General features: G+C 45.1%; 1 pseudogene; it reads right to left on the bottom strand.

Annotated features, from left to right (window-relative positions):
* Positions 1–11,126: 11,126 nt before the first annotated feature.
* Positions 11,127–12,020, bottom strand: LOC116472343 (etoposide-induced protein 2.4-like; annotated as a pseudogene).
* Positions 12,021–12,415: the final 395 nt, after the last annotated feature.

Here is a 12,415-nt window from a genome sequence, read left to right as displayed (position 1 = left end):
GACAGACTGCAGACAGTAGACAGAAATCAAATGGCTGGGTAGTCACAGGGGCAGGGCATCTCCCTGCTGAACACCATGACTGGTGTAAACGAGGGACTCCTGTGAAGTGTGCGCATACTATCTACTGCCATCATGTGAAGGATGTAGGTCAGTGATGAGGTCTGGGGCAACCCATCTGAGGTTTGTCTGGGGTCTGGAGGAAATGTTACAGTTCATCAGGCCTTCCAGCCTTGGCCATGGCCAACATGCAGATTTCGTGACTGGCAAACATGGGTGTAGTTTCTGACATGAGGAGTAGTGAGTGCGTAAAGACTGACATCAGGATCCTCCCAAGAAGGAAGGTTGTAAATTCAGGTGGAATGGTGGTCTGGATGGGGCACTGGGGCTAACGTGACCTTTATAACCCATGGAGGAATGACATGGTATTTTTCAAATACAGTTGACCCTTGAACAACGTGAATTTGAATGCCCTGGGTCAACTTATACATGAATTTTCTTCTGCCTCTGCCACCTCTGAGACAGCAAGACCAGCCCCTACTCTTTATCTTCCTCCTCAGCCTACTCAATGTGAAGACAGTGAGGATGAAGGCCTATATGATGATCCATTTCCACTTAATAAATAGTAAATATATTTTCTCTTCCTTATGACTTTTTTTTTTTTTTAAGACAGGATCTTGCTCTGTCACCCAGGCTAGAGTGCAGTGGCACAATCATAGTTCACTTTAGCCTCACCTTCCCTGGCTCAAGCAATCCTCCCATCTCAGCCTTTGGAGTAGCCAGGGCCACAACTGTACACCACCACACAGGCCTAATTTTCAAAATTTTTGTAGGAATGGGATCTCTTCATATTGCCCAGGCTGCTCTCGAACTCCTGGGCTCAAGTCATCCTCCCACCTTAGCCTCCCAAAGTGCTGGGATTACAGGTATGAGAAGATTTTTACTTTTTAATTGAGATAGGATCTCACTCTGTTGCTGAGGCTGTGGCATGATCACAGCTCACTGCAGCCTCAAACTCCTGGCCTCAAGGGTTCCTCTTGCCTCAACCTCCCAAGTATCTAGGACCACAGGTGCATGCCACCATGCCCAGCTAATTTTTAAAAAAAATTTTTGTAGAGATGGAGTCTCACTATGTTGCCAAGGCTGGTCTTGAACTCCAGTCCTCATACAATCCTGCCTGGGCCTCTCAAAGTGCTGGGATTACAGGAATGAGCCACTACACCTGCCCAGTTTTCTCATTAACATTTTCTTTTCATAATTTACTGTATTATAAGAATACTGTCTATAATACATGTTACATACAAAATATGTGTTAATTAACAGTTTATGTTATCTCTAAGGCTTCTGGTCAACAGTAGATTATTAGTAGTTAAATTTGGGGGGAGGCAAAAGTTATATGCAGATTTTCTACTCATGGTGGGTCAGTATTCCTAATCCCTAAGTTATTCAAGGGTCAACTATATGTCCACAATTTTTTGCTACTTCTCCCTTCAAGAGATGGAGCTGGACTTAGTGACTTGCTTCTAACAAATAGAATAAGGCAGAAGTGATGATGGGTCACTTCCAAGACTAGGTTATAAAATGTCTATGGCTTCCTTTGTCCTCTGTTTCTGAGATCACTCACATTAAAGGGTGCTAGCTGCCATGCCTTGAGAACACTTAAGCAGCATCATGGAAGGCCCACGTGCCAAGAGACTGAGGACTCCTGCCAAGAGCTAGCGAATAACTCAGGCCCCTCTTCAACAGTCACATTAGTGAACCATCTTGGAAGTGGCTCCTCCAGTGCCAGTCAAGCCTTAAGATGATGACAGCCCCGGTCAACATCACAGCTAAAATCTCAGGACAGACTTTGAGCAAGAACAAATCAGCTAAGCTACTGCTGAATGCCTGACCCACAGAAACGGTGATACAGGAAATGTTTGTTGTTTAAGCCACAAGTTTGGGGATAATTTGTTATATAGCAACACACAGATAATGAATATACAAAGTTTTTAAAAGTCTCTCAAATTTCCCACATCATCCTTTGTCTGCAGTTCCTCACTCGCTCTCTGAAATGGTACTTGGAAATTTTGAAATAATCCTATGCATTAGTTAGGACTCTCTTCATCATACGTAAGAGCCACAGATCAAACTAGTTGTAAGAGGAAATATCTTACATAAACACTTGAGCAGCAGGGATGCAGCTGGATCTTAGAAATCCCTGAAACCAGAGACTAGAAAATCGGTTAGAACACATCTAATAGCTTTGCCTTTAGTTCTAATTCAAAACAATCTCAGGAAAAGGCTTTGGTTGGTCAGTTGAGGTTGCATGCCCATTTCTATTTTTTTTTTTTTTTTTTTTGAGACAGAGTCTCTCTCTGTCGCACAGGCTGGAGTGCAGTGGCGCAATCTTGGCTCACTGCAAGCTGCGCCTCCTGGGTTCACGCCATTCTTCTGCCTCAGCCTCCTGAGTAGCTGGGACTACAGGTGCCTGTGACCACGCCTGGCTAATTTTTTGTATTTTTAGTAGAGATGGGGTTTCACAGTGTTAGCCAGGATGGTCTGGATCTCCTGACCTCATGATCCGCCGCCTCGGCCTCCCAAAGTGCTGGGATTGCAGGCGTGAGCCACTGCGCCCGGCCGGTTGCGTGCCCGTTTCAAAACCAATCAACAGTTGTGGACAGGACTTCTGTTTCAAGTAATTTTGCATATTAGATGACCTGAAAACTCTCCTGCACAGAGATGTAGAGACTTAAAATATGAAAATTTCAATAGAATCCATAGGTTCACACACACAAAAAGAAAATATGAAAGAGTCTAAGAGACATAGAGGAAGAAATTACAAGGTTTTGCATACAGCTATTAGGAGTTCCAGAAAAGAAAAAAATTAACCACATGTATTCAAAGATAGAATAGCTGTTAATTTTCCAAAATTATTGGAAAACCAAAATCCTTAGATTCAGAAAGCCCAATAAATCCTAAACAGGATAAATAAATATAAATCTGCACCTAGACACACTGTAGTGAAATTGCAAGATATCAACGTTTTTTCTCATGCATCCTGTCCAGGCCTGGTGAGTCTCTTTTGGTTAAAGTTTCTTTTGTCAACATTCCTCTTAGATTGACAGGGACCAGAAACAGGCACCTATCCCCAGTTATAGTTTGATAATTAGGCTACTTGCTTCATTGTTCCATTCCTCCCCCAACAGACATAGCAGTCCATACTCCTGAAGTGGGGGTCACAGCAAAGTATCATTTCAACACTGGCAGCCATTAACAAATACACACATCACTGATGTTCCCAGCATAAGTGTGCTGCTGGTTCTGCTGAAGGTGCTGCTTGTAACATAAATATAATATAAAAAAGCAAATGCTTTTTGTTTTGTTTTGTTTTGAGACAGAGTCTTGCTCTGTCGCCAGGCTGGAGTGCAGTGGTGCGATCTTGGCTCACTGCAACCTCCGCCTCACAGTTTCAAGTGATTCTCCTGCCTCAGCCTCCCAAGTAGCTGAGACTACAGGCGCATGCCACCACGCCCAGCTGATTTTTGTATTTTTAGTAGAGACAGGGTTTCACCATGTTGGCCAGGATGGTCTTGATCTCTTGACCTCGTGATCTGCCCACCTCGGCCTCCCAAAGTGCTGGGATTACAGGCATGAGCCACTGTGCCTGCCAGGCAAGCAAATTCTTTTTTTTTTTTTTTAGAAGGAGTTTCGCTCTTGTTGCCCAGGCTGGAGTGCAATGGCACGATCTCGGCTCACTGCAGCCACCTCCCGGGTTCAAGTGATTCTTCCTGCCTCAGCCTCCCAAGTAGCTGGGATTACAGGCACTCACCACCACACCCCGCTAATTTTTTGTATTTTTAGTAGAGACGGGGTTTCTCCACGTTGGTCAGGCTGGTCTCGAACTCCCGACCTCAGGTGATCCGCGCACCTCGGCCTCCCAAAGTGCTGGGATTACAGGTGTGAGCCACCGCACCCAGCTGCAAATGCTTTTTAAAATGCTGCTTTGATTCAGTTTGAGACCCTGGCTAGAAGCTGATCAGTTCCTCTTTTTGAGCATCTGATTAAGTCCACACCCCAACACACTCCACACTGTGACCATAAGATATGCAAGTATCTCCAAATCAAAAGGAAGAAGTTTCTCTTGTATAGGGCAAGGAGGAGGTAAATAGAGATAAGCAGAATCTTTGAGGGGAAGTTGGGCAAGCAAACGGAAATAACCAGTGAGGTCTGACAGGACAGTATCTTCCTGTGGTCTGCCAGTTCCCAGGAGAGGCTGATAAGGGGGTTTATTCCACTGTTTGTATTCACTTAGGTGTGGAGTCAGGCAGAATTCTAGGACCCATAGGAAGGAGAGAAGCCTGAGGAAAGTTTGGCTCTCAGGTATTTTGTTCCACTTGATCAGTGGGGACAAGCAGTTCAGCTAATCATTCATGGGGCAAAGTATGGGAATTTGGAGGGTCTGTGTCTGGCCTTGTCATCGGTAAACTGGAGGTATCTGGGAGTCTTACGTAAGTCACGTGGGGAAGGGTGGTTCTGTGTAGAAAGTCATTTTCTGGAACACAGGAGAATGAGATTTCTTTTTTTTTTTTTTAATTAATTTTTTTGCACACAAAACAATAAACATTTTCTAAAAATACATACAAACAAAAAGATGCGTATCAAACATATTAGGAAGGTTGCACATGGGAAGACGGGGAATAGAAATGGGGAGTGGGAATTAAAGAAAATAAATGAGAGAGGGACTTTCTATGGATCAGTGATAATAACTCAATCCTCTATTTGACAAAGAAGAAGGAGAAAGAAGAGGAAGAAAAAGAAAGTGGGATAAAGGATGAGAAAGGGAGGAAAATAGAAAAAATTAGAGTATGACTCCAGGGTAGACCTGTTTTGTTGTCGCTGGGTTGGTTGGTTGGTTTGTCTGTTGTATTTTTCATATGTTTCGCCATGTTGGCCAGACTGGTCTCACACTCCTAGCCTGAAGTGATCAACCCGCCTTGGCCTCCCAGAGTGCTGGGACTACAGGCGTGAGCCACCACGTCCAGCCCCCACATTGCTTCCGGCCTCCGTGGTAGACCTCCCAGACGGGGCGGTCGGGCATAGGCGCTCCCCACATCCCAGACGGGGCGGCCAGGCAGAGGCACTGAGAATGAGGAGATTTCTTAACCTTCACTGTTAACCAGGATCACAGGGCTCAGGTAAAATTCAGCATTGTCAAAACTAAAAACAGCAATGGTTCTCTGAGGCGATTATGAGTCCAAGAGCTCTTCATAGGTGTGACCTTTATAAGTAACCTTTTTTCCGCATAGAGAGCAGAGAAGTGAGAAGAGCACGTGATTTAGTCATAAAAATACCTTACATTTACATACCAATAGCTACCTTTTTCATATTTGTTAAAGATATGTTTAGGGTAAAATTACAATGATATAAATTTAACTTGTACTATAAAATTGCACTGTCAGTCACTGCTTCATTCAAAGCTGGTTTTTCCTTTTCTTTCTTTTTCCTTTTGTGGAGAACAGGAATGTTCTCACCATGTGGCCCAAGCTGGGCTCAAGCGATCCTCCTGCCTCCACCTCCCTGAGTGCTGGGATTACAGGCACGAACTACCGTACCCTGGCTTGGTTTTCCTTTTCTGCTATCTGGAAAACCCTGAACTCATTACCTCAGTGTTGCTTGCCTGCAGCTTCTGGTAGCTCCCTATTTCTGTCTGTGTCAGCTGCAGTTATACCCCTTTATTATCAATTTATAGGTTATGAGAGGGCGATAGTTTACCTGGGATGCAGGGAACTATATTGAGATTCTTGTTCTCCAAAGAATGTTGAACAGAATTATGTTCCAAGTTCCTTCTGGCACCAAGTCTAATGTTACTGTCAAGAAAGCAAACTAGCCAGGTGCGGTGGCTCATGCCTGTAATCCCAGCACTTTGGGAGGCCGAGGCGGATGGATCACAAGGTGAGGAGTTCAAGACCAGCCTAGCCAAGATGGTGAAACCCTGCCTCTACTGAAAATACAAGAATTAGCCAGGCATGGTAGTGGGTGCCTGTAATCCCAGCTACTCGGGAGGCTGAGGCAGAGAATTGCTTGGATCCAAGAGGCAGAGGTTGCAGTGAGCCAAGATCGTGGCCACTGCACTCCAGCCTGGGTGACAAAGCAAGACTCTGTCTCAAAAAAAAAAAAAAAAAAAAGAAAAAGCACACTAAAGTGCATAAAATAGTTGGTAAAGGCTGTATTCAGCTTATGTGTGTATCAGTGAGCACCTCGAAATTAGGCAAATCTCTGAGCCAAAGAAACATTGGAGTTTCTGTAAGGTGAGAAGAGAAGGCTACAGATTGTGCTCTTGCTTCTGGCTACAGTTTTCTTTATGTGTAACTGCTGTGAAGCTTAGGGTTGGAATGGAAGCATGTGTTTGATTTTTAATGCCTGTTTTTCTGGATCCTTGGTGCAATTTCTTTTTGGCAACTCTCAGGACACTTCTTTGGAGAGCTATCTTTGTAAGTTTTGCAGGTCGTCTGTTATAAACTAATGCTAGTTAAGGTTCAGGGGAGTAGGGGGATAGGCGGACGGATCATTTGAGGTCAGGAGTTCGAGACCAGCCTGACCAACATGGTGAAACGCTAAAATACAAAAATTAGCGCCTGTAATCTCAGCTACTCGGGAGGCTGACACTGGAGAATCGTTTGAATCCAGTAGACGGAGGTTGCAGTGAGCCAAAATCGCACCACGGCACTCCACCTGAGTGACAAGAATGAAACTTCTCAAAAAAAAAAAAAGAAAAGAAAAGTAAGAAAGAAAAGAAATGAAAAGACAACAAAGGCAGGGGAGAAGGTTTTTTTTTTTTTTAAAAAAAAAAGGAAAAGAGGCAAAGTTCTGAAGAAAGGAAAACTGGAATCTATTTTAATTCTTTTTTTTTTTTTTTTTTTTTTGAGACAGAGTATCGCTCTGTTGCCAGGCTGTAGTGCAGTGGTGTAATCTCGGCTCACTGCAACCTCCGCCTCCCGGGTTCAAGTGATTCTCCTGCCTCAGCCTCCCAAGTAGTGTAGCTGGGGCTACAGGCGTGCACGACCATGCCTGGCTAATTTTTGTATTTTTAGTAGAGATGGGGTTTCACCATATTGGCCAGGCTGGTCTCTAACTCCTGACCTCATGATCTGCCCACCTCGGCCTCCCAAAGTGCTGGAATTACAGGCGTGAGCCACCGAGCCCAGCCTATCTTAATTCTTTTAGAGGACAGACACATTCTAGAGAGGCAGAGTGGGACATTTGGCCTGTGTCACTGCTGAACTCCAGACACCTGCAGTGCCCAGGTCTAGGCTCTGTTCTGCTTCCTTGTGGGGACACACAACAGAAGAGAGACAGTCCCTCAGTGGCACAGACATCCTCACCACTACTGCTATAGAGTTCAGGAGCAGGAGAACGAGGCACAAACAAATAAAGAAATAGACCTTACAGGAGCTCCCGAGTTCCCATCATCCCCCAGAGAAAAGTGAAGAAAAATACCAGGATTCCACCCATCACGGAAAGGGCTCCAGAAAGGTACTGTGCCATTCCGCAATGGTCTGTGTATCAATAGGGATCACCCACAGGCACCAGCAAGGTGCTCGCCTATGTAAATGGGAGCTTCCTGCAGGGAGTTACAGCTTTTGTTAGCAGAATCTCAACTTCAAGGCTGGTATCAGCCTGTTTTTTGCTAAGCCCATTCAGATCTGCTGAGCCAATTCTCCAAGAAGGGAGAAAAGGGGGAGGGAAGAGAAAATAAGCCTCCTGAGCCAACTGGAGTTCTCACTCCACACAGTGGATTTGGGGTGACTAATACTGAGGGGCCAGAATAAATGAAGGGCTAATGGAAGGCTGGCAGTTCAGGTCCTGAAGGTCTCACTGAAGAGAAAATGGATATAATGGGTATGAAGGAGGTAGGGGGATCTCCTTTTGGACTTGGCATATTTCCTGTGAAAACAAAAAACAGAAAAACCAAAAAACAAACAAAAATACCCTTATCAAGATTCTTCAAGAGGTTGAAACAAGTTTTATGAGACCTTTCCAAGGCAGATTTCAAAATCCCCTATGAAGCTTGCTGGCCATGGCATTAAACAAATTGGAGTTTAGATTAAGCTCTTTAAGTTCTTTTTAGAACATATGTAACCAAGCCTGTATTAAAAGAATCATAAGTTGTTTTACTTTTTGTTGTTGTTTTGGTCCTTCTCCTTCCACCATGCATGCTTGCACATAGTCACTTCAGCAGAGTGTAGTCACTAGTAATTGATTAATTTCATATCCTAACCCCGTGGCTGCCTGCAAGATTGATATACTTTTTTTCTTTTCTTTTCTTTTTTTTTTTTTTTTGAAACGGAGTCTCGCTCTGTTACGCAGGCTGGAGTGCAGTGCTGAGATCTCGGCTCACTGCAACCTTCCGCCTCCTGGGTTCAAGCAATTCTCCTGCCTCAGCCTCCTGAGTAGCTGGGATTACAGGCGCATACCACCACGCCCAGCTAACTTTTGTATTTTTAGTAGAGATGGGGTTTCACCATGTTGGTCAGGCTGGTCTCTAACTCCTGACCTCGTGATCCACCTGCCTCGGCCTCCCAAAGTGCTGGGATTACAGGCATGAGCCACCACGCCTGGCCTTGTTTTTCTTTTAAAGAACAAGGAGACCAGGCATGTGGCTCACACCTGTAATCCCAGCACTCTGGGTGGCTGACAACACAAGAGGATTGCTTGAGCCCAGGAGTTTTAGGCCAGCCTGGGCAACAGAGGAAGACCCTCCCTACAAAAAAAAAAAAAATTAGCTGGATATGCTGTAGCTCCAGCGACTCAGGAGGATCACTTGAGCCTAGGAGTTGCAGACTGCAGTAGGTTATGATTCCACCACTACTCTCCAGCCTGTGTGACAGAGCAAGACCCCGCCTCTAAAAATAAACAAACAAATAAACGTCAGGCCTCTGAGCCGGAGCTAAGCCATTGTAACCCCTGTGACCTGCATGTATACATCCAGACAGCCTGCAGGAGCCAAGAAGTCTGGAGCAGCCAAGAAACCACAAAAGAAGTGAAACAGCCAGTTTCAGCCTTAACTGATTAACCAACCTTACGACATTCCACCATTATGACTTGTTCCTGCTCCACCCTAACTGATCAATCAACGTTATGACATTTTTCTCCAGGACAATGGATCTCATGATCTCCCCACCATGCACCCTGTGACCTCCTCCCCCTGCTGACAACAGATGACCACCTTCGACCGTAACTTTCCACTGCCTACCCAAGTCCTGTAAAGCTGCCCCTCTCGTATCTCCCTTTGCTGAATCTCTTTTTGGGCTCAGCCCACTTGCACCCAAGTGAATAAACAGCCTTGTTGCTCACACTAAGCCTGTTTAGGTGGTCTTCTATATGGACACACGTGACAATAAATAAATCACAATGAGTCTTAGGTGATGCAGACCTTCTTGATGGCATCCAGAAGTTTGATCAGACCAAGAGACGCAAACAGCTTTGATTGTCGGGCATTCCACCTCCTGCCTACCTACCTTACTCAGAAAAGCCCCCAGTTATGTTCAAAGGGAAGTCTTTGAACATAAGACTTGGTTCTGAGGGTCTCTCACCCACTCTCTTTGGTCAAATTAAATAAACCTTTCTCTGCTCCTAAGTGCTGATGTGTCAGTGTTTGGCTTACTGCACATCAGGTACAAGGATCTAAATATTGGGGTTCAATAACACTTGTAGGTTATTAAAGAAATCCACAAAAGGGACTTTCAAGTTGCATCCTGTGTGTGTTTCTTTGGCCTTTATGACATGGTTCAGAAACACATTAGTCTTATCTGAAGAGTGTGTTAAAACCCTGATCACTGGGCCGTACTTTCACATTTATGATTGAGTAGGTCTACGGAGGGACCTGAGAATTTGCATTTATCACTGGTTCCCAGGTGACACAGCCATTTGGGGCACCATGCTTGGAGAACCACTCCAGAGACTTCTAAATTGGTAGTTCAACCTTAGCTGCACTTAGAAACACGGAAAATATGTGTGTGTGTAACCAGCTCACGTTTCATTGTGACATTTTGAAATTGTACAAGTATTTTGACATCTGCCCCTCACATTTAGTCTCTTAAAACGACAGGAAAACACCAACCAATCACAGGTTTAATTAGTTTAAAAAATTTACCCCTTCAGTTCCTCTTTGTAGCCCCCAGCACCCAATATTCCTTTGAAATATGAAACAGACCCGGCAGTGGCCAACAGTAAATTTCTACCCTGCACCCCACAACAGAGATGAAAAGTTCAAGCTCTCTAAGCATTGTGTTGCAGTGGCACTTGTCCAGAACTGGTACCTCTGCCTAGTTGGGGGAGTTTAAATGTACCAGTGAAAATAGCTTTTTCTCCTTCAAAGGGAAGAAAGAAAATCACTCCTCAAAACCCAGAAGGTCTGAAGATCTGGCTGTGAGGTCTTTCTTCCTGTCCCCATCTCTTCAGACTTCTTTTTTTTTTTTTTTTTTTTTGGCAGTGGAGCAAGAGAGACCAAAACCTAACTTGAGTTACAAGAAACAAGACAGTGATGGCTATAAAGGGAGTGACCAGGAGCAACTGGGACACTCCTTTACCTCCCACATCCAGTGTTTGTGCTTCACAGAAAAACAACAAAAATAACAAATCCACAAAATGCAACAGCTGGAATTACAAATTTCATTCAGCAGGAAGGAAAGGTGGGAAGGTAGATGGCACAGGAAGAAAAACAAAATATTCAAATCAGTCCAGCCATAGGGACTGGCAAATGCTAGAAAAATAGCTGTAGAAAAAAAAAAAACTAAAAAAACTATGGTCTTTTCAGACTCTCAGTGGTGTTAAAAATCCACACACTGGTGTCAGGAAGATTCTACCTTACGTGCACCAGAGAAAAAGATTCCAATTCCTCAGAGAGGGGATATGCAGAGGGCTCTTGGCAGAATGAATTGTGCCTTCCCTGGCGGGGGGGGTGAACTGGTAAAAGAGCTGCCACAGCCTCCTTCCAATCCCACCCATCCCCTCGATGGCAGGTGACTCAGGCCTGCAGTAACCTTCAATCTGGGTGGAGATGTATGTGGTGAAGGGAACTTCTCTGCAGAGGTTGAGCTGCTCAAGGCAGACTGCAGGTGAGACAGTCTTGTGGAAGAGTCTGTTGCTTAAGAAGACCATGAAGGAGGAGAGGTGCAACTCGAAGAGGTATGCTTGGCCGGGGATCTTTGCCTCGTTGCACTGATAATGAATAAAGGAAAGAGGATAGAGAAAAGGCAGCCATGGATAATATATGAGGACTGCATTGCTGTGAGAAAAGCCAAGGGCAAACCAAACCCAAAGTAGTAAAGCCAGTTCCTCTCTATGTTAGACAACCGCTAGTGCATTTCAATTCCTTTATTGAACCAACCATAGTTGAAGCAGTAGAATGAGTCAAGAAGAGACAAATGCCGGAGAGTAACCAGCTGACCAACAAGATGGGTGGGAAAGCGACTCACAGACATTCCCTGAATGGGGAAAAGAGCTTGCAGCAAAAGATTGGAAAGCATGTCGGCAGTTATTTTGTGGACACTAGGGAATGGGTGAGGCTTCTTCCCTGATGCTTCAAATGCCAGGTCAGCTGTATCTTGGAACCAAATGGCATTCACAACTTTGCTAGGCATAAACAAGGGGAGCACCCGAAAAGCCCTGGAAATTTATATGAGGAAAAATTCCAGCCATGACCAAGCATCTCCACACAGTGATGGATCGTAAGTAATTCACGCTGTTACTCACTGAAGCCCAGGAATAAACACTGGATAAAGCAAGAGTAGACTGAACCAGAGCACTCCACCACCCCAAGCACAACACTGGAAAATTCTACCACTTGCTGGCTCACTCTCTTGCTCCCACTCTATACTCTGGGGTATTCTCTGTGCCAGGACAATGCTTGCCCTTCTTCCACACTGCTCCTCTCTTTTGATGGATTGGAGCATCTAGCTGGAGATGGTACAAATATCCCAGATGGAGTCTTTGACTCCCCTGGGAAGGTCCTGGAGAAAGGTTTTGACACTGTCGGCCATGTCATCAGTACCCAAACTATCAACTATGCGGAGGAGAGAGAAGTGCCCCCAATCTCTCATCATGAAGGACCCCACAGCTCTGCCACCACGGCTCCAGCCTGGCTCCTCGCCCACCACCACGGGCCCAGTTGGCTCCTCTGTGCCAGGCAGCCCACTCTACCGGGGCGCTCCCAGGGCTGGGGTGCTGTGCCCACACTGGCCATGCCTGGGCTGCAGAGATGGAGAGATTTTTTTAAATGCAGTTCTCTACCCTATTTCACACTGATTAAATCAGAATCTTGTAGGTGGTGCTCAGGCATTGGATTTTTGCAAAGCTCCCAAGTGGTCCTTCCATGCATTAAAGTTGAGAAGCACTGCTCTAAATTTGTTTTGGCCCCGTGGAAAGGTTTCCAACT

This window comes from Hylobates moloch, unplaced genomic scaffold, assembly GCF_009828535.3.
Source record: "Hylobates moloch isolate HMO894 unplaced genomic scaffold, HMol_V3 SCAFFOLD_8, whole genome shotgun sequence".
In the NCBI taxonomy this organism is placed as follows: domain Eukaryota; kingdom Metazoa; phylum Chordata; class Mammalia; order Primates; family Hylobatidae; genus Hylobates; species Hylobates moloch.
Note: the sequence above shows the minus strand (reverse complement) of the source record. Positions and strands in the feature narration are given on the sequence as shown.